The sequence below is a fragment of the Colobus angolensis genome, unplaced genomic scaffold (assembly GCF_000951035.1).
Source record: "Colobus angolensis palliatus isolate OR3802 unplaced genomic scaffold, Cang.pa_1.0 Scaffold3, whole genome shotgun sequence".
Taxonomy (NCBI): Eukaryota; Metazoa; Chordata; class Mammalia; order Primates; family Cercopithecidae; genus Colobus; species Colobus angolensis.
Window position 1 is genome coordinate 12,325,648 of NW_012116265.1, and position 24,515 is coordinate 12,350,162.

The window sequence follows — 24,515 nt, forward strand, 5'->3', positions numbered from 1 at the left end:
AATTAGCTGGGTATTGTCATGCACTTCTGTAATCCCAGCTACTCAGGAGGCTGAGGCATGAGACTTGCCGAACCTGGGAGCAGAGGTTGCAGTGAGCTGAGATCGCACCACTGCACTCCAGCCTGAGTGACAGAGCGAGACTCTGTCTCCAAAAAATAAAAAAAGAGAAATGAATGTGTGTGAACGTGTGGACCACTGATCATGTCTAAGCATGTCACCAACAGGATTTGTTAAACGTGGATATTCTCACACTTCAGAACTCTTGAATCCGAATCCTCATGGGTAGGGGTGGTTGTACATGAGAAATATTTTATTTTGTGGCATTTCAATGGCCAGAAACTGCACTGGGGATCTTAGTAAAGCTGTAGGAGTTGTTAGTCCCCACCCTGGTGACCTGGCTACTTCTTTGTTGTGCACCGAAGTATGCCACAGGTGATTTGGATAAGCTTTGGGACTGTATTAGTTTTATATTTGCTGCTGTAACAAGTCACCACAAGTGTAGTGGCTTAAACAACATGAGTTTATCATCTTATTATTCTGTATTTCAGAAGTCTGTCATGGGTGTCACTGGGCCAAAATCAAGGTGTTGGCAGGGCTGCGTTCCTTTCTGGAGGCTCTAGGGGAGAGTCTGTTTCCTGGCCCTTTCCAGCTTTCAGAGTCTGTCAACATTCCTTGGCATATGGCCCTTTCCTCTGTCCCTAAAGCCAGGAATGTGGCATCTCTGTGTGCCTTTCTTCTGAAGTCACATCTTTCCCTGACATCTGCCTGTATCTTCCATTCAGGACCTCTGTGGTTACATTGGGCTCACCAGGCATTAAGGACCTCTGTGGTTACACTGAACTCACCAGGAGAATGTCCCCATCTCAAGGTCCTTAACATAATCACATCAGTAAAGTTCTTTTGCCATATAAAGTAACACATTCACAGGTTCTGGAAATCAAGATGTGGACATCTTGGGGTGGAATGGGAGGCATTATTCTGTCTACCACAGAGACCTACCAGCAAAAAGCAGGGTTGGTATATTTTTCTGTTGGTGCGTTAAATGTTTTCCTAGTGTCACTTTTAAGGCTGATTCCTTTGTTTTTCAGTGTGTTTTCAATACCAATAAAAATGATTTTAAGAAAATATAAAACAATTCTGTTACATTTATATTTTTATGTAATAATTTGCACATTTATGTCTATTTGCATATTTAAACATCAGATTTCCTGTTTTTTTTTTTTTTTTTTTTTTTTTGGAGAGGGGGGCTTCATCTTTCCCTCAGGCTTCATTTCACTTCAGATTTGAGTGCTATTTGTGCAACCTCTGCCCCTGGGGTTCAAGTGATTCTCATGTCTCAGCCTCCCGAGTAGTTGGGATTACAAGCACCTACCACCACGCCCGGCTGATTTTTGTATTTTTAGTAGAGACGGGGTTTCACCATGTTGGCCAGGCTGGTTTCGAACTCCTTGACCTCAGGTGATCCGCCTGCCTCGGCCGCCCAAAGTGCTGGGATTACAGGTGTGAGCCAGTGTGCCCAGCCTAAACATCAGATTTCTGCATGAATTGTCGCTGAGTCATGACTCTCAGTGCAGCATAGAAGAAGTGACAGGCCCAGACAGGCTTCCCTTACTGAACACCTAACTCTGAGAAGGCCCTGGGCTAAGCGTTGATGCATGTAGGGAAAAGTTACTGAACACTGGGCAGTGAATGAGCACAGAAGTGTGTTCCTTCTGCTTAATATGATACATTTACTGCATACTTACTGTCTCAGTTTCTGTGCTCAGTGCCTTAACTACATCATCTCATGTACTCCTTACAACAATTGTATGAGGAAGGTATTTATATTAATCCATGTTACATATGGTGGAGGAGACTCAGCCAGACAGTGCTTTGGGAATTCAACCAAGGTTGTGTGCTAGGAAATGGCAGGAGAGCTTCCGCACCAGGCCATCCGGCCCCAAGGTCTTGGAGCGGGCTTCGGATGCCCTGTGCTCTCCTTTCGTTTGCCTCACTCTTCCTGCTGCTGCTGCTGCTCTAGTACTCTCTGCTCCCTCATTACCCAGGAGGCAGTGGGGGCAAGGAATGGAAGGTAAGTGATGGATGGGGTGCTCTTTCTCCACTTTGCTGCCTTAAAATGGCCATGCCTTCAGGTCATGGATTATATTCATGGCATTGAGATTCTTTCACATCTTATCTTTAGCCTCAAAGATTTCCTGATTGCTCAAAACTATTTATATGATAGTCAATTTGCTCAACTCTTCACTGATTTTTCCAAAATTCATTTTGAGATTAGTTATAATTATGTTGCCCCCATCTGACTGAGGAGCTTATCTTGTGACTGACAATGCTTTTGATATATTGTGAAAGCTTTACCCTTTAAGGCAGCAGTTCACAATCTGACCCATAGTCCTTGGGGTCTCCTAAGACCCTTTCAAGGGGTCTTTTGGGTTAAAATCATTTTCATTCGAATTCTAAGATGTTATTTGCCTTTTCACTGCTTTGACATTTGCATTGATGGTAAAAAAGTAACAGCAGATAAAACTGTTGGCCATTGTCTACTCACAGTAAAGCAAAATGTGTTTCACCCAACAATATCCTTGATGAGGCGGTAAAAATTATGAATTTCTTAAAATTGTGATTCTTGAGTATGTCTTTTTAACATTCTCTGTGACAGATTGGGAAAAAATACGTGAAACACTTTTGCTCCATATCAAATCGTAATAACTGTCTTGAAAAAAAAGTATTTTTTTAATTTTTAAGAATTCAGTTTAAAAATTAAAGTTATTTTAAAATTATTAAAATCACATAATGCAAAAATTTCTTAATGAACAAAATATCGGTATTTTAAAGACAAGATCCAACTAACACTTGCATGACTATGCCACACTTGGCCCACCCTTATCCTGGACCTGGTGTTGCAGGAATTTTCCTAAAGTTCAGTTAAAGATGGGGTCCTTGTCCATCCCACAGCCATGAAAATTCAAGCTCGCAGATGGTTTGAAGGGTAAGTAAGGCGGGGCTTTATTGGGTGAAAAGGAAAAAAACGGAGAAACAGGGGCTCTGAGCAAGGCCAGAATTCATCTAGAGTGCCTCCAGCCCGCAGCTCCAATCCCAGGTTCCACACAGGAAGAGGAGGGGCCAGGCTCTTCCCTGCTGCAAGTGGCACAAACCTCTGCGGCTCCACCCCAGTGCACAGGCCAGTTGGAGTTTTTCCGGGGACCTCCTCCCCGCTGGCTGTCTCACTGCTTCTAATAAAATTTCGTTTACAGAAATAGTCAACCTGTGAGCCATGGTTTGCTGCTTTGATTTTGATTTGATATTTGTAATATACTGTGTTAAAATGTTGTTTTCATTACTGAGTTTTTTGGCACCCCCTTAAATTTTACATCCGAGGCAAGTGTGTCACTTGCCTTAACCCAGTCTCAGCCCTGCATTGTCCTAAGAATTTAAAATTTATTAATATTGCCAGAGAATAAATCAAGAAGTAACAGTGTTCAAATGCATGAAAGCATAATTTTGAAAACTGCTCAAGTATAACTAATTCCATCTGTTCATATGTGTGAAAATTTAACTCAACCCTGTGGAGATGGAGTTCTCTACCTTGGGAGGGTCCTGTAGGATGGGTTCCCAGCAGACTTGATGCCCAGTCTGTAGGCAAGAAGCAGAAATAAACTGTGAGTAGGGCCAGCCCCACCTCAAGAAGTGTTTCTAACCTAGAAACCCAAGGAGCATAGAGGATGGTGCACAGCATTAGAGTGGTAAAGAAAATGGTAATAAACCCAAGGGTCCAGTTCCAGATTTTCTGCCAATACCCAACTTGACCCATCAGTGAACCTAAACTGAATGAAAAGCTGCAGGGTACATTCCTATTACCCAAAGTAACCTCTCTCACATAAGCTAATTCCCTCTTGGGTTTCCTCCTATAGATTGTGTTTAACAATAAGGATAGAGTAATTGGCAGAGCTAAGGCCAATTACACAGGAGAGACTAGGCTTTAGCCCCTGCCTCCTGCCCCCACATAATGGATAATGTAGACATTCCCCAAGTTACACAGTCATTCCGTTCTGGAGGCTGTTGTGCAGCTCAGATTTTAATTTGAATCTAAAATGTTTGAGTACATGTGCTGTATATTGCAATAATACCACCTATGTAACTACAGGCATTATGCAGAAATAACACAGATGTTTGCAGCAAGTAGAGACGTGTGAGACTTGCTGCAATCACTGCTGCCTGCTCTGTTGTTTTGGCAATACTAAGCTGAGTAATGGCTCCCCAAGACATCAGGTTGTCCTCCCTGGAACCTGTAAATATGATCGTGTTTGGGAAAAGGGTCTTTGTAGATGAGATTAAGGATTTTGAGATGGGGAGATAATCCTGGATTATGTGTGGGCCTTAACTGCAATCACATGCATCCTTATGAGAGTGGCAGAGGGCCATTTTGCTTACACAGAAGAGAAGGCATTGTGGAGATGAAACAGAAAGAAATTTGAAAATGCTGATCTTAAAGATGTTAGTGACGAAGCCACAGCCAAGGAATGCTGGCAGCCACCAGAAGCTGCAAGAGACAAGAAACAGATGCTTCCCTAAAGCCTCTGTGGGGAGTGCAGTTCTGCTGACATCTTGATTTTAGCACAGTGATTCTCATCCCAGACTCTGGCCTCCAGAACTATGAGAGAATAAATTACTGTTGTTTTAAGATACCAAGTTTGTGGTAATTTGTTACAGCAGCTGTAGAAAACTAATGTACTAAGTGTCTAAAATCTTAAAATGGAACCCTTTGCATAAGGCTGAGAATGAGTCAGTCTGAATTAGGGGAGCATCTGTAATGGTGGAGGACTTTTTTTTTTTTTTTTTGAGATGGAGTCTTGCTCTGTTGCCCAGGCTCTGGAGTGCAGTGGCGCCATCTCGGCTCATGATGCAGGGTACTTTTTAAGGAGATGTGTGCTTGTCACTGTGCTTTGTTCCTAAGCCTTACAGCTCCTTATAATTTCCTCATGGAGTCACCAGATATTTACTAAGCACTTCCTCTGTATAGTTCTGCTAGGTGTGGATATTCAAAGACATAGCACAGTGCTCAGAATTGAGCAGAAATCCATTGGGCTTCTTTCTGGATCCTCTAGTAGGAAACCAGAGCCAACCTGTGCTCCTGTGATTACCATCTCTTGTGGTTGTCTTTCAACCACTACTTGTCTTTTTGTTTTTAAGTTTTTTCTTTTTTTTGAAATGGAGTCTCGCTCTGTCATTCCGGCTGGAGTCCAGTGGCGTAATCTCGACTCACTGCAGCCTCCCTGGGTTCAAGTGATTCTCCTGCTTCAGCCCCCAAATAGCTGGGATTGCAGGCACGTGCCACCACATCTGGCTAATTTTTGTATTTTTAGTAGAGATAGGTTTCACTATGTTGGCCAGGCTGATCACGAACTCCTGACCTCAAATGATCTGCCCTCCTTGGCCTCCCAAAGTGCTGAGATTACAGGTGTGAGCCACTGTGCCTGGCCTACATTTTTCATTTCATACAGCTGAGAATTTGGAACTGGCTCTGAGGAAGCAAAGGAAGAAGTGGATGCTGGGAGAATTACTTGTCTGAGCAGTTCATTTTATGACAGGTGCCTCTATTGTCTCTTCCTGTGAAGGATGAAAATCAGAATTTAAAGCAACTTCCCTTGTCAGTTATCATTTACTTCTGGGGCTTCTCCAAAGCTCTTACTCAGTTTTATCCAGTTTTCCTCACTTGGAGAAAGTGGGCACTACTGACCTAGGATAAACTTTTGTCTAAATTGGCCACATCGCTGTGGGCCAAGTAGTGCCCATTGTGCCCACAGCTAGGTGACCAACTTAGACAAAATGGCCCTCTCGTACTTTTTGTCTAATCTGACCACAGAGAAATGATTTGCCCATCAATTTCTCATTTATCTACTCTAAAATGCTCTTCTTAGTTTATTAATTTCCATCAGTCAGATGTTAGATCTATTTTGGGCTATAGCTTCACTCATGTAGACTGAGCAAACTCTTTTTAGCATGGATAACACAAGAATGAAATGGAATTAGGGCAAGAGAGATGTTTGGTGTGCTGTATTTAAATGCAAAAATTTGAATCTTTGGTGAAGTTTGGAGTATGTAGGTGTGTCTCTCTGCATGCAAGAAAAAAAGTTCAGCCGGAAAAAAAGGATCAGTGGAAACTAATTTTTGGCTTTAACCCTTTTCCCAATCACATCAGTATCACCGGAACAAACTGACTCTTCCCTATATATAATATATAGTTGTAATGTTTAGTTTCTTCCCGTTTTACTCTTCATACTCCATTTACTTCTATTAAGAGTCCATACTTTCTGATCAGATGTCTTCTTGTCGGGAGAGATGTAACAATGTTTATCTTGCTACCTGTCTCATGCAAACCCTCTGTGGATGTTGTTTTGTGAGAAGGTCATAAGAGAAAAAGGTGGTGGGAGGAGAAGGAGGAGGAGAAGTGGAACTGATCAATGCTGTTCCTAGTTTTAATTTCCGGAAGAAAAAGTGAAACCTTCCTTAGCCAGCTGTTTCGTACCTGAACATCCTGGCTTGCAGAGAGAAGTTGGGAAAGAGAATAGCACACACACACACAGAGGGAGCAGCGAGGTTATTCGGGATATTCCTTTCCCATCCCCCAATTCCCTCTCTTCCTCTCTTTGAAGTTTTTCTGGCAGATGAAGAGTAAAAACCAAAAGAATACATCTTTTAAACTGTGCCACCTAAGAATAAAGCCAAGCGAGCATTGGACTTCCGCCTGGAATTGGAATGTACTATTTCCCTAATTAAAATGCCACAAGGCTGTAGGCATAGTGGAGTTAGGTACAAAGAAATTGTCACTAATGGTACATTTCTTATTTTTTATGGTATTTAAATGGCTAGAAGCTGCACTGGGAACCTTAGAGAAGCCAAGGAGTTGTTAGTCCTCACCCTAGTGACCCGGCTACTTACTTTATTGTGCATTGAAGCATACCAAAGTTGATTGGATAACCAGGAGCAACAGCTGGTAGGAAAAACAACTCCAGAAGTGCTTAAATCATCAAGGCAACCACTTTGTCTTGGACTTTAATTAGGGCAGGATTTGAAGTGAATAAGTGCCATCATGGTTGGCCAGAGTAAAAAGGAGATATACAGTCTCCTTTAGAAACGTATGATTAAAATTGGCCGGGCGCAGTGGCTCACGCCTGTAATCCCAGCACTTTGGGAGGCCGAGGCAGGCTGATTACAAGGTCAGGAGTTCGAGACCAGCCTGGCCAACATGGTGAAACCCCGTCTCTACTAAAAATACAAAAATTATCAGGGTGTGCTGGCGGGTGCCTGTAGTCCCAGCTACTTGGGAGACTGAGGCAAGAGAAACTCTTGAACTCGGAGGCGGAGGTTTCAGTGAGCCGAGATCACGCCACTGCACTCCAGCTTGAGTGACAGAGTGAGACTCCATCTCAAAAAAAAAAAAAAAAAAAGAAAGAAAGAAAAATATGATTAAAATAAAATGATAGTGACAAAAGCTTTTTTTTGAGACAGAGTCTCCCTCTTGTCACCCAGGCTGGAGTGCAGTGGTGTGATCTCGGCTCACTGCAACCTCCGCTTCTGGGTTCAAGTGATTCTCCTGCCTCAGCCTCCCGAGTTGCTGAGACTACAGGCACCCGCCACCACGCCTGGCTAATTTTTGTATTTTTAGTACAGACAGGGTTTTACTATGTTGGCCAGGCTGGTCTTGAACTCCTGACCTCAGGTGGGTGATCCACCCACCTCAGCCTCCCAAAGTGCTGGGATTACAGGCGTCAGCCACCGCACCCTGCCTGACAAAATCCTTTGTATAACCATATATATGGAAAGAGAGCATCAGTTCTTCAGACCTGAGTTTACTACGAATGAGGAAACATATAGAATCATTTCCTTTTGACTCTTTTATGAAAACTGTGTTCAACATTAAAACCCTTGAAACTTGGTGGAGGCCAAATGAGGGGTTCATACCTCTTTGACTTTATAAGACCCTTTTGGGTCGGGCCATGTTAATAAATGATCTCTTCAGAAGATTTTTATTGGAACCTTTAAGGTCAAATACGTAAGTTAGCCACAAGAACACTGTTCACATCTCCAGTTTGAGGTTGCCATATGATTTAAGGTTGTATGGTGAAAAATGTTAAGAAATTTAACTGAAAACTCATTTATTGAACTCTGAACCAGATGCATAAGATCTTCTACAAAACCATGAGCAGAACCAGAGTGTTAAACACACACACACACACACACACACACACACACACACACACACACACACACACACCTTCCGGTGAATGTATTTAAATCAAGATGAAATTTTGTATAGTTCTCTAAAGAAATTTTTTTTGAAAATGAACCTAAACCCGTCTCATGTCTTATTCACGTTGGGTCCTTTAGCCAATAATAGTGTTCCTGACTTTCTCTAGCTACAAAAAGTTTGACTGACATATAAGGCTTCCTCTGGCTTTAAAATTCCAACAGGTACCAGGAAGAATATAGCAGTCAGCTCATCTACCATGTAAAATCTTTATACTGTTCTCTCAAAGCCAAGGCTGATTTTAAGTATGTACATTTTACAAGTGTGGGTGTGTTTAGAACATGTCTACAAATGCCTGCAGACAAATGGACTAAAAGAGCAAAGTTCATCCTTAAAATTAAAAAAAAAAAGAAAAAATTAAGGCACTATTGTCAGCATGAAGCTTCCTGTTCACTCATATGCTGACCTTCCTCCAGGGACATGGTAATTTATCTGCAAGGCCAGGGCTGAATTGGACCCATTATGCAGATACTGCAGGATGTGCATAATTACAAACAACAACAAAAAAACCCTTTCATTTCCAGAACATTTGTCCCATAGCCCAAGCAAAACACTAGTATTCCCTTATGCTTCAACCGTCTTCCCTAAAAGCTTGGGCTAAGGCCTTCCCATTGTGTCTGGGGAAACTAATTATCTGGGACCAGAGAAAGAGCCACTTGTTTGGGGGAGGATCAGAGATGACGTCAGCCATTTAAGAGGGAGGCAGGGGTGACAGCTGAGAGGCTTCATCCTGAAGAAGACTAGCCCAGCCGTTAATTTCTATTATGTTGTTCATTCTGGCTAATGGGGGTGGTGAGTGGTGTGGGTGGGGGTGGAATAAGATATCCCAACCCTTTTGGTGAATATATGGACAAGGCCCACTGCATTTTGCATGCATATGTAATTCCCCCTGCAACAGAAGAGGCTTTATTTTTTTTAATACCTTCAGTTGTTCTTCTGTGCTTCTAAATGTAGTTAATGACCTTTGTGCAGTCCATCTCAGAGGATGCTGTACCCAGGAATAAATTTCAGCAGAGCCTTTCTTTCTCAGGGCTGATACCGTCTCTGATCCTCTCCCCTGGGCTCCGTCTGCTGTCGCTGCACTGCCTCTCTGGCTGTTCCAGGCCAGTTCACTGCTGTCCAGGCTGTTCCCTCTGCCCTGAGAGCTTTTCCTCCACATTTTCACTCCAAACTCTGCTCAAGCATCGCCTCTGCAGGGCGGGCCAGAACCCTCCACCTCCACTCTCTAGCTTTTTTCTGCTTCAAATGTCTTCACAGCCCATGCCAATTTGCCTCTGCAATTGGGTCAAATATGCATTAGTTTACTTATTTATTATCTCCCTTCTCAAAGGGAAGGACTTTGTCTATCTAATTTATTCTTTATTCCAGAATATGATTTGAGGAACTTAGTAGGTGCCCGCCTAGGATTTGCTGGACTAGTGAAAGGAGAGAGAAAAGATGGACATGAACTCTCCTGCAGAATGACTGACTGACTGACTCCCATTTGTGGGGCTAATGAGCTGTTAGGTGGAACTTGAAGGATGGCGCCCTTGATGAAATCAGCTTGTTGTTTTTTAAACAAGATAGGCAAGCAAACTGGCCTCTTGCCCATCCTGTCCCCTTCTTTTCAGCTATTTTCATCGGGTTATGATTTCCCATTGTTCCACACACATACGTACGTGCATACATGGGTGTATACACACCATGGACATACACATACACAAATACACCTATATTTTTTTCCTGAGGGCTGTTTTAAAAGGCACACTTAAAAGCAATAGTTTTGTTGTATTTAAAAGTGTCATCATGCCGCGGAGGATGGTGAAGTGCTCTCAGAGATAACTCTTTCCAGTATCTAAAAGGAAACAAAATATTTTATTAAAACTCCAGCCGGGCGCGGTGGCTCAAGCCTGTAATCCCAGCACTTTGGGAGGCCGAGACGGGTGGATCACGAGGTCAGGAGATCGAGACCATCCTGGCTAACACAGTGAAACCCCGTCTCTACTAAAAAAATACAAAAAACTAGCCAGGTGACGTGGCAGGCGCCTGTAGTCCCAGCTACTTGGGAGGCTGAGGCAGGAGAATGGCGTGAACCCGGGAGGCGGAGCTTGCAGTGAGCTGAGATCCGGCCACTGCACTCCAGCCTGGGCGGCAGAGCGAGACTCCGCCTCAAAAAAAAAAAAAAAAAAAAAAAAAAAAAAAAATACAAAATTAGCCAGGCATGGTGGCCCCCGCCTGTAGTCCCAGCTACTTGGGAGGCTGAGGCAGGAGAATGGCGTGAACCCGGGAGGCGGAGCTTGCAGTGAGCTGAGATCCGGCCACTGCACTCCAGCCTGGGCGGCAGAGCGAGACTCCGCCTCAAAAAAAAAAAAAAAAAAAAAAAAACTCCAATATTCTCCTCTTCCAGAGAATGTGCAGGCTTACCCAGAGAGGCCATGTGGCCTAGCTCACCCTTGGTGTGGGATACAAAACACAATAAACTACCCAAGCATGCATCAATTAACTAGTTCATTCATGCAGAAAAAAAATGTAGGTGCTGGGAATACAATTATGGGAGAGCTGGACACAGTCCCTGCTCTCCCCACGTTGAAGTTGCCTAACAGTTGGGCAGTCTGTTACTAATGGAACTTTTGGGGAGTGAACAAGAGCTCCTCTGAGCTAGTCCTGGGAGCAGCGGCTGCTTCTTAATTGCCAATTACGAAAAAGCAGAGGAGCCACAGATAAAGAATGGAGTTAGATCCATTTTCTTTGCATGGATGGGCACATTTACAGCATCAAAAAAATCCTGTAACCCTAGTGATTAGACATCAAAATATATATATTTAAAATTTTAATCTACCCAGGATCCCGAAGGACAAGAAGAAAGAAAAATATTGTATTAGCCAACAACGTGTAGATTTATTATTCACATAATCCATGTTATTTTGACCTCCCACTCTAGGCTCACGTTCAAGTCATGTTCAGCACTGTGGATACAGCCACATACTCCTGCCCCATGGAGCCCACATTCTGCGGGGCGACAGGGGGTTCACACCAGAAACGCACTAAAGAAGTAAATATAAAGTAAGTGTGTTAGGGGCTGGGCGTGATGGCTCACGCCTGTAATCACAGCACTTTGGGAGGCTGAGGTGAACGGATCACTTGAGGTCGGGAGTTCGAGACCAGCCTGGCCAACATAGTGAAACCCCCTCTCTACTAAAAATACAAAAATTAGCCAGGCGCCTGTAATCCCAGCTACTCGAGAGGCTGAGGCAGGAGAATTGCTTGAACCAGGGAAGCAGAGGTTGCGGTGAGCAGAGATTGTGCCACTGCACTCCAGCCTGGGCAACAGAGCGAGACTCTGTCTCCAAATAAATAAATCAATAAATAAAAATAATACAATAAGTGTGTTAGGTAATAAAGTGGGAAGGAGAGAAAAATGAGGCAAAAGAAGGGACTATGATGAGGAGGATGTGAAATTTTCCCTAAGGCTGGGGAGTGACTGAGGGGTAAATGTGAGTGAAGACCTGGAGGACATGGAGCAGCAAGCCTTGCAGAAAGTGGGGAGGAGCCTTCCATGTGGAAGGAACAGCAAGTGAATAGCCCTTGAGGGGCAGCTGTGTTCTTGGTGTGTGACCTGAGTGGAGTGAATGTGGGGAGAAGAGGAGGAAAGGTTACAGAGACTCAGACACACAGGTCCTTGGCAGACATGGTGAGGACTCTGATTTTTATTATGGGTGAGATGGAAAGCTAACCGAGGGTTTTGAACAGAGGTGTGGCCTGATCCAGCTTGAGTTTCAACAGTAATTCCGTTAAAACTGTGTGGCAGCTCTGGTATAGCGGTTGAGAGTGGTGTAGCTGAGAATAGACTGGGAGGAGGGGACAGAGGTAGAGGCAAGGAGACAGGGTAGGAGGCCACTGTATCCATCCAGGCAAGAGAGGACTGTGGCTTGCAGCAGGGTGGTAGCCTGGGGAAGGCGGGAAGTGATTGGATTCCAGATGTAGTTTGAAGGCAGGACTAACAAAACTTGTGATGGAGCAGCTACGAGAAGAATCAAGGACGACTTGATGGTTTTGTTCCGAGCAGCTGAGAGGATGCAGGGGCTGGTTTGGAGGGAATAATAGGAGCTTAGTTTTCAACATGTAAAGTTAGAGACCCAAATGGAGATGTCAAGTTGATTTGGACAAAAGGATATATTTGCGAATAATAACCATCACCGCCTGACCCATGGTGAGTACTCTCATTGTGCCAAACACTTTTGCGAGTGCTTCGTCAGTATTAACCCAATCCGCTTATGAGGTTTATATTCTCTTCAGCTCCATTTTACAGGTGAGAAAAAGGAGGAACAGATGAATTTGAGTAGCTTGTTCCAGGCTACAGGGCTGGATCTGGTATGCAGACCAGGCAGTCTGGATATAGGGTCCCTGGTCTTAACCTCATAGGAAAGGAGGAGAGGCAGATATTGATCTTTCCTTTCCTTCACTTGATTCCTTCAAGCTGGATGAATGTGGCTTGAAGTATCATGATGGCAGCATCCTGTTTTTACCTGGCCCAGACATCAAAGGTCTGGCCCTTGGGAGCATAGTCAGCTCCAGGCCCAGTACTTTCTCTCTTTCAGCTAAGCTTGTGGCCTGAGGACATTCAATTAAGAACCTGAATAAAATAACTCATCGGAGATTTCTAAGCCAAAAAATAAACAAAGCGTATTAGAGCGAATGAGAACAGTTTGTGAGAGGCAGGAGCTTTGCCTCTCCCAGATGCACTGCTCCTAGTTTGTGTTTCAAGAGAAACGTTGGCGTTTTATCTCACAAATGTGAGGAGCCGATGTGCAAATACCATTAAGTGAAATAGCTTTCTTACTGAGTAATCTGTCTTTTTTTGATATGTGGTTTTAATAAGTTTTATTACCTATTGAATAAATACAAAACAACATTTAAAAATGTGTATTAAATTATGAAGAACAGCAGTACAACCCATCACCCAGTTTAATAAATGGAATATTGTCATCGCCAGAGGCCCTGCGTGTTTCCCTACTGATCACAGCCTCCTCCCTCTTCACATCCCCTTCCCTCCCCTCTGTATCACCACCTTCTGAGTTTCATGATAATAACTACATTACTTTTCTTGACAGTTTTACTACCTACACATGCATCAAGAATGTTATAATTTAGCCTGGTTTTGAACTTTATATATGTGGAACAATACTGTATTACTCCGTGGCTTACTCCTTTGATACATTATTTGTGGGAATTGTCCATGTCAAAAACTAAAAGAACTTGTAGCTCTGGTTCTTTTAGTTTTTATTACTCTGTATTCCGTTTTAGTAATGTACTACAATCCATTTATCCCTTCTGTTTTTGATGGACATTTGGATTCTTTTCTTTCTTTCTTTTTTTTTTTTTTTTTGGAGATGGAGTCTTGCTCTGTCGTCCTGGCTGGAGTTGCAATGGCGCAATCTTGGCTCACTGCAACGTCCGCCTCCCAGATTCAAGCGATTCTGCTGCCTCAGCCTCCTCAGTAACTGGGATTACAGCTGCCTGCCACCACACCCAGCTAATTTGTTGTGTTTTTAGTAGAGATGGGTTTTCACTGTGTTGGCCAGGCTGGCCGCAAACTCCAGACCTCGTAGTGCTGGGATTATAGGCATGAGCCACCATGCCTGGCTTATTTGGGTTGTTTCTAAGATGATAATGCACTTCCATGAGCATTATTTTTGTCTTTCTATGAACATTTTTAACCTGTATCCTGGCGAACATGTGCAGGTGGTTCTCTTGCATAAAAAAGTAGGATGGGAATTGCTGTGCTGTAGGATGTGTTCATATTCATCTTAGTCAGATAACACGGAGCCATTTACTAAAGTGGTTTCTAGTTATCCTACCAGCTGTACGTGAAAGACACTGTGGCTCCCCTTCCTCAGCTGCACTTAGGATTGTTATATTTTTCTATTTTTGTCATCAGGGAGGTGGAGAAAGAAAGGGGGAAGGGTAATAGGATCTTAGTATCTCATGTGGTTTTAATTTGCATTTCCTAGATTACTGATAAGGTTGAGCATCCTTTTTTGGTGCCGTTTGGATTTTTCTTTCATGAAATCCCTGTTCAGCTATATTCCTGTTGGTGTCTCTGCCTTTTTCTTGTTGATTTCTAGGAGTTCCTGGTGCATTCAATGTGTAGCAGATACTATCTCCTATCCTGTGAATGGTCTTTTCATTCTCCTTATGTCTTTTGGCAAAAATAAGTTATTTATTTTAATGATATAATTTTTTTCAATTTTTTTTCATTATTAGTGCTTTCTGTGTCTTGGTAAAGAAAATATTTCTCTACTCCAGAGTCATGAACGCGTTTGGCTATATTGTTTTCTAAAATGTTTCTTATATAGCCTTCACACGTTGACATTCAATATAGCTAGAATTGATTTTTCTGTACAGTTTGAAGTACAGGTCTGGCTTCACTTTTTCATGTAGATATCCAGTTTTTCCAATACTGTTTTATTGTTGTGTTTATTTTAACATAAATACTTACAAATATATTACTCAAAACTCAGCTTCATTCATATCTAAATAGTATGATTCTGCTTGTTAATATAGGTGAAAGCCCTGCTATAATATTTTTTCTTTCCAACATTTATTTTAGATTTAGGGGGTACATGTGCAGGTTTGTTACCTGAGTAAATTGCCTGTTGTGGGGTTTGGTCTGAAAATAATTTTGTCACCCAGGTAATCAACATAATGCCCAATAGGTAGTTTTTCAATCCTCACTCTCCTTCCACCCTCCACCCTCAAGTGGGCCCCAGGGTCTGTTGTTTTCTTCTTTATTTCCATGTGTACTCAGTGTTTAGCTCCCCTTTATAAGTGAGAACATGTGGTATTTGGTTTTCTTTCCTGGTTTAATTTGTTTAGGATGATAACCTCCAGCTCCATCCATGTTGCTGCGAAGGACATGAGCTCATTTTTTTTTTATGGCTGTGTAGTATTCCATCATGTATATGTTGCACATTTTCTTTATCCAGTCCACCATTGATGAGCATCTGGGTTGATTCTGCATCTTTGTTATTGTGAATAGTGCTGCAAGGAACATAGGTGTACATATGTCGTTTTTCCTTTGGGTATATACACAGTAATGGAATTGCTAGGTCAAATGGTAATTCTGTTTTAAGTTCTTTGAGAAATCTTCAGACTGCTTTCCACAGTGGCTGAATTAATTTACATTCCCACCAGCAGTGTGTAAGCATTCTCTTTTCTCTGCAACCTCAGCAGCATCTGTTATTTTTTGACTTTTTGATAATAGCCATTCTCACTGGGATGAGATGGTATCTCATTGTGGTTTTGATTTGCATTCCTCTAATGATTAGTGATATTGAGCATTTTTTCATATGCTTGCTTGCTGTATGTTTATCTTCTTTTGAGAAGTGTCTGTTTATGGCCTTTGCCCATTTTAATGGGGTTGTTTTTTGCTTGTTCATTTAAGTTTCTTATAGATTCTTGATATTAGACCTTTGTCAGATGCATAGTTTGCAAATATTTTTCTCATTTTGTAGATTGTCTGTTTACTCCATAGATAGTTTATTTTGTTGTGCAGAAGCTCTTTAGTTTAATTAGGTCCCACTTGTCAATTTTTGTTTTTCCTGCATTGCTTTTGGAATCTTTGTCATGAAGTTTTTGCCAGGGCCAATGTCCAGAATGGTATTCCCTATGTTTTCTTCTAGGCTTTTTATAGTTTTATGTTTTGCATTTAAGCCTTTAATCCATCTTGAGTTATTTTTTATATATGGTGAGAGGTAGGAGTGCAACTTTCAATCTTCTGCAAATGGCTAGCCAGTTTTCTCAGCACCATTTATTGAATAGAAAGTCCTTTCCCTGTTGCTTTTTATGGTTGGCTTTGTAGAAGATCAGATGGTTGTAGGTGTGCAGCTTTATTCTGGATTCTCTAACCTGTTTCATTCGTCTATGTATCTGTTTTTATACCATATCATGCAGTTTTGATTATTGTAGCCTTGTGATGTAGTTTGAAAAGGGTAGTGTGATGTCTCTAGCTGTGTTCTTTTTGCTTAGAATTGTTTTGCCATGCTATAATTTTAATTGACATTGAAGTAAATGTATAAACCAGTTTGGGAAGAATTAACATCTTTACAATGTTAAATCTTTCAATCTCTAAAAATTTATCTATTTATCTCTATCTCCATATGTATATATATCTCCACATATGTATCTCTCCATTTATTTAATCTTCTTTATGGTCTGTTAATAAACTTTAGAAATGCCTCCTCTAAGGCCTTAGCACATTTTTTCTTAGGTTTGATACTATATATGCTTCATACTTTTTGTTGCTGTTATAAATGCTGTCTTGTTTTAAATTTCATTTTCTAAATATTTCCTGCTGGCTTACAGAAACACAATTCATTTTTATATGTTGATTTTTTAATTAACAGGCATACCTTGCTAACATTATTAATTTGCTAACTTATTGGTAAAGTCTTTTGGTTATTTTACGTATATAAAAATATCATCTGCAAATAATGACAGTTTTGTTTCTTTCATTTCTTTTCACTTCCTGCTTTACTGTGCAGGATCTGATCATAAATATGATGTTGAACAGAAGTGAGGGTAATGAACATCACCATCTTGATCGGAATCTCCAAGGGTTAATTAGCTTTATGTGATGTTCTCTGTGAGGTTTGGGGGGTATTTCTGTTAGGTTTAGGGAGTCCTTCTGTTTGTAATTTGCTAAAAATTACTACCATGAATAAAGACTAAAATTTATTTAGTGCTTTTTCTATATCTATTGTGATGGTAAGATTTTTCTCTTTTAATACGTTATTGCAGTGAATTACATTAATTGATTTTCTATTATTAACCCATGTATTCTCGACAGGGTGATATTATCCCCAAGGGGGCTAAAAATAGTTCTTGAGTAGGGCAAATAAATTGTAATTTTTGTTGTATATAGAATACCTATTATATATATACAGTACAAAAGTAAACATAAAATATATATGTAGCATTAAAATTTCAAAAACTTACTTTGCAAAAACTTGGTGAAAAGGATGAAAAGACAGGCTACAGACTGGGAAAAAATATTTGCAAACTGCAGCCAACAAAGGACTAGTATCAGGCCAGGCACAGTGGCTCATGCCTGTAATCCCAGCACTTTGGGAGGCCAAGGCAGGTGGATCACTTGAGCCCAGGAGTTTGAGACCAGCCTGGGCAACATAGTGGAACCCTATTTCTATGAAAATATGAAAAATTAACTAGGCATAGTGGTGCACACCTGTAGTTCCAGCTACTCTGGAGGCTGAGGTGGGTAGATCGCTTGAAACCTGGGAAGTGGAGGTTACAGTGAACTGAGATGGCATCACTCCACTCCAATCTGGACAATGGAGTGAAACTGTCTTGGAATAAAAACAAAAGGACTAGTATCTAGAATATATAGAAAAATCTCAAAACCCAACAGTAAAAAGTTCCCATTAAAAAAATGGGCTAGGCCGGGCGTGGTGGCTCAGGCCTGTAATCCCAGCACTTTGGGAGGCCAAGGTAGGCAGTCACCTGAGGTCGGGAGTTCAAGACCAGCCTGACCAACATGGTGAAATCCCGTCTCTCCTAAAAATAGAGAATTAGCTGGGCGTGGTGGCATGTGCCTGTAATCCCAGCTACTTGGGAGGCTGAGGCAGGAGAATTGCTTGAAACCAGGAGGTGGAGGTTGTGGTGAGCCGAGATCATGCCATTGTGCTCCAGCCTGGGCGATAAGAACGGAACTTCATCTTCCAAAAAAAAGAAAAAAGTGAGCTAAAGAAATAAACATATGTTTCACCAAAGAGAATATGTCAAGATAGTAAGTAATCACATGAAAAGATATTCAATATTATTATCCATTAGGGAAATACAAATTAAAATGATCCTTTCACTGCACATCTATTAGAATAACTGAAATAAAAAGTAATGGTAAGACTAAATGCCCTTAAGATTTTTTCCTTCATTTCAACTTTGGTGAATCTGGCAATTATGTGTCTTGGAGTTGCTCTTCTCGAGGAGTATCTTTGTGGCGTTCTCCGTATTTCCTGAATTTGAATGTTGGCCTGCCCTACTAGGTTGGGGAAGTTCTCCGGGATGATATCCTGAAGAATGTATATACCCAAAGGATTATAAATCATGCTGCTATAAAGACACATGCACACGTATGTTTATTGCGGCACTATTCACAATAGCAAAGACTTGGAATCAACCCAAATGTCCATTTGTGACAGACTGGATTAAGAAAATGTGGCACATATACACCATGGAATACTATGCAGCCATAAAAAAGGATGAGTTTGCGTCCTTTGTAGGGACATGGATGCAGCTGGAAACCATCATTCTTAGCAAACTATCACAAGAACAGAAAACCAAATACTGCATGTTCTCACTCATAGGTGGGAACTGAACAATGAGATCACTTGGACTTGGGAAGGGGAACATCACACACTGGGGCCTATCATGGGGAGGGGGGAGAGGGGAGGGATTGCATTGGGAGTTATACCTGATATAAATGATGAATTGATGGGTGCTGACGAGTTGATGGGTGCAGCACACCAACATGGCACAAGTATACATATGTAACAAACCTACACGCTATGCACATGTACTCTAGAACTTAAAGTATAAAAAAAAAAAAAAAAAAAGACTAAATGCTAGTGAGGATGCCGAGAGACTGGATCATTCTTGCATTGCTGGTGGGAATATAAAATGGTACAACCACTTTGGAAAACAGTTTGGCAGTTTCTTATAAAAGAAAACATGCAATTACCGTATGACCCAGCAATTGCATTCTTGAACTTTATCTCAGAGAAATGGAAACTTACGTTCATACAAAAACCTGTACACAAATGTTTATAGCAGCTTTATTTATAGTAGCTAAGAACCAGAAGCAGCCTAGATGTCCTTTGATGGGGAAAGAAGGAAACTAACTGTGGTATATGCATACCATGGAATACTACTCAGCAATAAAAAGGAATGAACTCCTGGTACATGCAACAACTCAGATGAAGCTCAAAGGCATTATGCTGAGTAATAAAAGCCAGTCCTAAAAAGTTGCATAATGCATGATTCCATTTATATTGCATTCTTGAAATGACAAAATTATAGAATTAGTGGTTGTCAAAGGTTAGGAACAGAGCATGGAGGTGGAGGCAAGGTAGGAGGGAAATAGGCATGCTTATAAAAGTGCAGCATGAAAGATCCTTGCAGTGATGGAACTGTTCTATATCTTGACTGGTGGATACATGAATCTACACATTGATAACATTGCATAGAACTAGATACACACACACACACACGAGTACATGTAAAACTGGGGAAATCTGAATAAGATTGGTGAATTGTATTAATGTCAGTTTTCTGATTATAATGTATTAGAGGAGGAGAGTTCAAGGGAGAGTGATTAGGGAAAAAAATGTACAAAAAGGTTCCTTAGGGGGACGATAATGAGAAAAAGGTTGAGAAACACTGTGTTAAGCCAACCTTGTAAAAATTGGATAACTCAGTTTAGTCATTATATAATTCTCCTTTTCATAAATCACTAGATTCTCTCTGATAATTTGTTTGGGATTCTTTTATCTGTGTCCATGATTGAGATTATTCTGTATTTCTCCTTTTAGAAACTATACATATAAAGTGGGTATATATTGTCAGGTTGTGGTGTCTAACCTTGCAAATGCTAACCTTATAAATTTAATGAGTAGATGAGTGGCCTTTCTTCTTGTATACTCTGGAGTAGTTAGTGGCAGATTAAAAAATTTTTTTCTGGTGAGAAGGTTTTAAGTCTTGGTTCACTTAATTACAAGGTTACTGGACAAGTCAGGTTTTTAACTTTCTTCTTGAATCAGTTTTGAAAAATTATATTTTACTAGGACTTCTATAGTTTTATCTGTGTTTGTGTACTGGTATAAAGACATTTATTATTTCCCTTCATTGGCTTCTAGATATAGTATTTGTAATTGTGTGCCCTTTTCATTGCTACTGTTATTTGTGCTCTTTTTAATTCTATTTGTCTTCTCTAAGAACATTTTATCTGTGTGTTTTTAAAATTTTTAATAATTTATGCTTTTGTATTTTTTCCTTTTTCTAACATTCTTTGATTTATTTTGTTCTACTTTTGTATCTTAATAAGTTGGGAGCTTATTGTATTAAGTTTCAGTTGTCTTCTAACATAAGCTGACTATATTGCTTACATATATTCTTAAAATTTTCACATATAGTATTTTCATTATTGCTTGACTCAAAATATTTCCTGATATTTATTAAGATTTCTTCTTTGACCAGTGAATTATTTAGAAGTATGTTTCTTAATTTTTAAATTTTCCAGTTTTTTTAAATCTAGATACTAGTTAACCAGACAACTAGTTAGATAACTAGATACTTAATTTTATTGTGACCAGTATTTGTGGTCTGTATACCAATTTTTTGAAATTTGATACAGCTTGCTTCATGTCAAGTGATAGCATGTTATCACTTGTCATAAAAATTCTTGGTGTTATTATAAAAAATATGCATTCTTCACCAGTTGAGTGTAATGTTCTGTGATCATTAGATTAGATCAGCGTGTTCATTTTGTTGTTTAAAGTTTCGTTTGCTTGCTGATATTTTTGCTTGCTTGATATGTCAATAACAGAGAGGTGTATTTTAACATCTTCCATTATGATGATGGACATTTCTTTCTTACAGTTCTGTCAATTTTTGCATTAATAATTTTGAGGCTATGTTAATAAATATATCCAATTTTAGAATTATTATATTTCTGATGAATTGTGCTTTTTGTCATTTTGTTGTAAAGTCCATCCATAATCCATAACTCTATGAGCTTTTTTTCATTAACATTTTGTCTTACATGGCTTTCCCATCCCTTTACTTTCCATCATTGATAATCATTTATATTTTAGATATATTTTTTGTACATACCATGTTAAATTTCATTTGTTGATTCAACCTGACAGTCTTTTTTCTTTTATCTGGAACGTTTAGTCCATTTATGTTTATTTTTAAGTACTGATATAGTTTTAATTCTAACATCTTACATTCCATTTATTTCACCTTTCTTTCCTACTTTAGGGATATTTATAGTTTTTGTTTGTCTAAATTGTCTTTATTTTTTCCCTTGTTCTGTGAAGATATTTCACTGGGTATGTAATTCTAACTTCATAGTTATTTTTCTGTCTATACACTGAAGTGCACATTGGCTTCTCCTGCTATGGAAAGAGGTGGTAGTCAGTCTAAACAGTCTTCTTTCGAAGGTAATGTATATTTTCTCTTTGATGGCTGTTAAGATCTTCTCTTTGGTTTTGGTCGTATGTGGTTTTGGTGTCTGTTTGTAGATTTATTTTTAGTTACCTTGCTTGAGGTGCCTTGGAATTTCTAATCTGACAAGTAAAATCTTTCATAAATTCTGGGGAATTTTCAACCAGTATTTTTTCAAGTATTGCCCCTCTACCATTTTCTTTCTCCTGTCCTTAGGAACTCAGATTAGGTATCTATGAGACTGTCTCACACTACCCTCCATGTGTCTCAATCTCTCTTTCGCATTTTCATCTTTTTGTCTATGTTATCCATTCAATTTTGTATTTACAGTAGTATATTTTTTCTTCTCTGGAAGTTTATTTAGTTCTTTTTCAATTCTACATGCTCCTTTTGCATATTTTTAATTTCCTTTCCTATTTTGTTAAACAGATTAAACATAATTGTGCTTTTTGCTCAACAATTCTAGTGTCTGAAAATTCTTTGCAGATCTCATTCTGCCTGTTCACCCCACCCACCCACACACTTTGCTGGTTCTTGTTCATGGTAACTTGATTTCTTATGCATTTTGTGATTTATTTATTTATTATGTGCACATCAACTTAGGAACATTCTGTCTGAGGAGGCTGGTTTGAAGGTATCTTCCTTGCAGAAAGGATTACTGGCCGGGCGTGGTAGCTCACTCCTGTAATCCTAACACTTTGGGAGGCAGAGGCGGGCGGGGCGGATGGATCACTTGAGGTCAGGAATTAGAGACCAGCCTGGCCAACATGGTGAAACCCGTCTCTACTAAAAATACAAAAAAAAATTTGCCAGGGATGGTGGCAGGAGCCTGCAGTCCCAGGTACTTGGGAGGCTAAGGCATGAGAATCACTTGACCCCAGAAGGTGGAGATTGCAGTCAGCTGGCATTGCATCACTGCACTCCAGCCTGGACAACAAAGCAAGATTCTGTCTCAAAAAAGAAAAAAAAAAAAAAAAGTCATTATTATAGTATTTGCTTTTCCTGGATGCCTGAGGCTACTAACCTGGAAATACTTGAACTAGTCTCAACTTGGAAGTTTTTCAGACCACACAAGTAGTTTTAGCTGCACACCCCTGTGTGAGACAATTTGTGGTTATTAATTCTCAGGAGATATTTTTTCCTCTACTCTTCACGCAATCCTAAGTTAGACAATTTTCTTTGCTATCTCCAGCTAGGGGGTGGAGGTTATTTCTAACTTACCTTTTAAGCCTTTTAGGAATTCTCACTTTATGCATCAGCTCTTCTGTTCCCCATCTTCGGTTGGCCCTAGGTTCTTTATCATTTGTCTTCTTTATAAGAGGTTTGGAAAACTCAAGAGTTTGGTTTGTTCAAAATCTTGAGAGTAAAAATCAGCTTGTGTCCTCTGTTTACTCTTTTGGGGTTGCAGCTTTCACTCCGCCTCTGATGATTCTTTACTTTGTTGCTCACCCTGTGATGTATTTTAAATAATGTTATTACATTTCACAAATATTTTAATTTTGTTTCCATAGTAGTTTTTGTTGTTGTTGTTGTTTTTGAGACGGAGTCTCGCTCTGCCGCCCAGGCTGGAGTGCAGTGGCCGGATCTCAGCTCACTGCAAGCTCCACCTCCCGGGTTCACGCCATTCTCCTGCCTCAGCCTCCCGAGTAGCTGGGACTACAGGCGCCCGCCACGTCGCCCGGCTAGTTTTTTGTTTTTTGTATTTTTAGTAGAGACGGGGTTTCGCCATGTTAGCCAGGATGGTCTCGATCTCCTGACCTCGTGATCCGCCCATCTCGGCCTCCCAAAGTATTGGGATTACAGGCTTGAGCCACCGCGCCCGGCCTTCCATAGTAGTTTAAAGTATCTAAACCACCATACTATAGGAAATGGCATCGTATAGCAAACTTTTATAAATTTAGCTTTGCTTTTTATTTTTGGTTGGTTTATAAAAAAAATTTTTCTTCTTTTTTAGTATTTTAATGTTTTTCTGTGTTTGGGGTGAGGGTTATAGATACCAGTCCAATTTTAATATTCCGTATTTAGTATAGACTGTTATGGAATGATTCGTGGTGCTTCTCTTCATATAACCAACAAATATTTGTTGAATGTCTGCTTTATACCAGGGACTATTCTAGGAATGGGGTTATAGAAGTGAACATAATAGATAAAAATCCCTGCCCCCTCAAGGAGCTTGGATTCTAGTATGGAAGACATGGGCATGTAGTACATTAGACAGTGATAACGCTAAGGAAAAATAAAGCAGTGAAGGGGACCTTGCTTCTTTGGAGAGAATAGCTCAGGAATATGCAGAAAGGGTGACATTTTTAAAGAAAAGAGGATATGAGTGATGAACACTCCAGAAAAAGGACCTAAATGCTTTACAAATGCCTAAGAGAATAAGGAATGAAAAGTTTTATATTTATACTATTGCAAGCATTGATGTTTATTCTTTCTTCTGTCTTAAATCTCAATTTTTCTTTTTCTACTTGTTTAGTTTTCCTGGCAGGAGAACTGACTTTATCATCTTGGGCAAGTTTCTTAATGTCGTTGAGTTAAAATAAGACTACTGCCTATCTCTCAAGATAGACGGATGAAACAAGACATTTGTAAAATACCTGACATTTGATGGGTACTCAATACATGGTAGTTTCTCTTGTTTTCATTCTTCCTGTCTTACCTAGGCTGTTTTCAGTACTTGTTGGTAGATTTCAGCACTTTTTTCAGTACCTGTTGGTAGATTTAAAATGATTCTTTTTTTGTTTTTATTTTTATTTTTGCAATAGTTTTTCTCTTGTTGCCCAGGCTGGAGTGCAATGGCGCAATCTCACTGCAACGCCCACCTCCCGGGTTCAAGCGATTCTTGTGCATCACCCTCCCAAGTAGCTGGGATTACAGGCACCCGCCACCATGCCCAGCTAATTTTTGTATTTTTTTTAGTAGAGATGGTGTTTCGCCATGTTGGCAGGCTGGTCTTGAACTCCTAACCTCAGGTGATCCACCCGCCTCG

General features: G+C 40.3%; 1 protein-coding gene across 1 annotated transcript in view; it reads left to right on the forward strand.

The window, feature by feature from the left end:
• The window catches only part of STON2 (stonin 2), a 177,211-nt gene that overhangs the window by 42,636 nt on the left and 110,060 nt on the right, over window positions 1-24,515 (forward strand). The gene's annotated exons all lie outside the window — the stretch shown is intronic.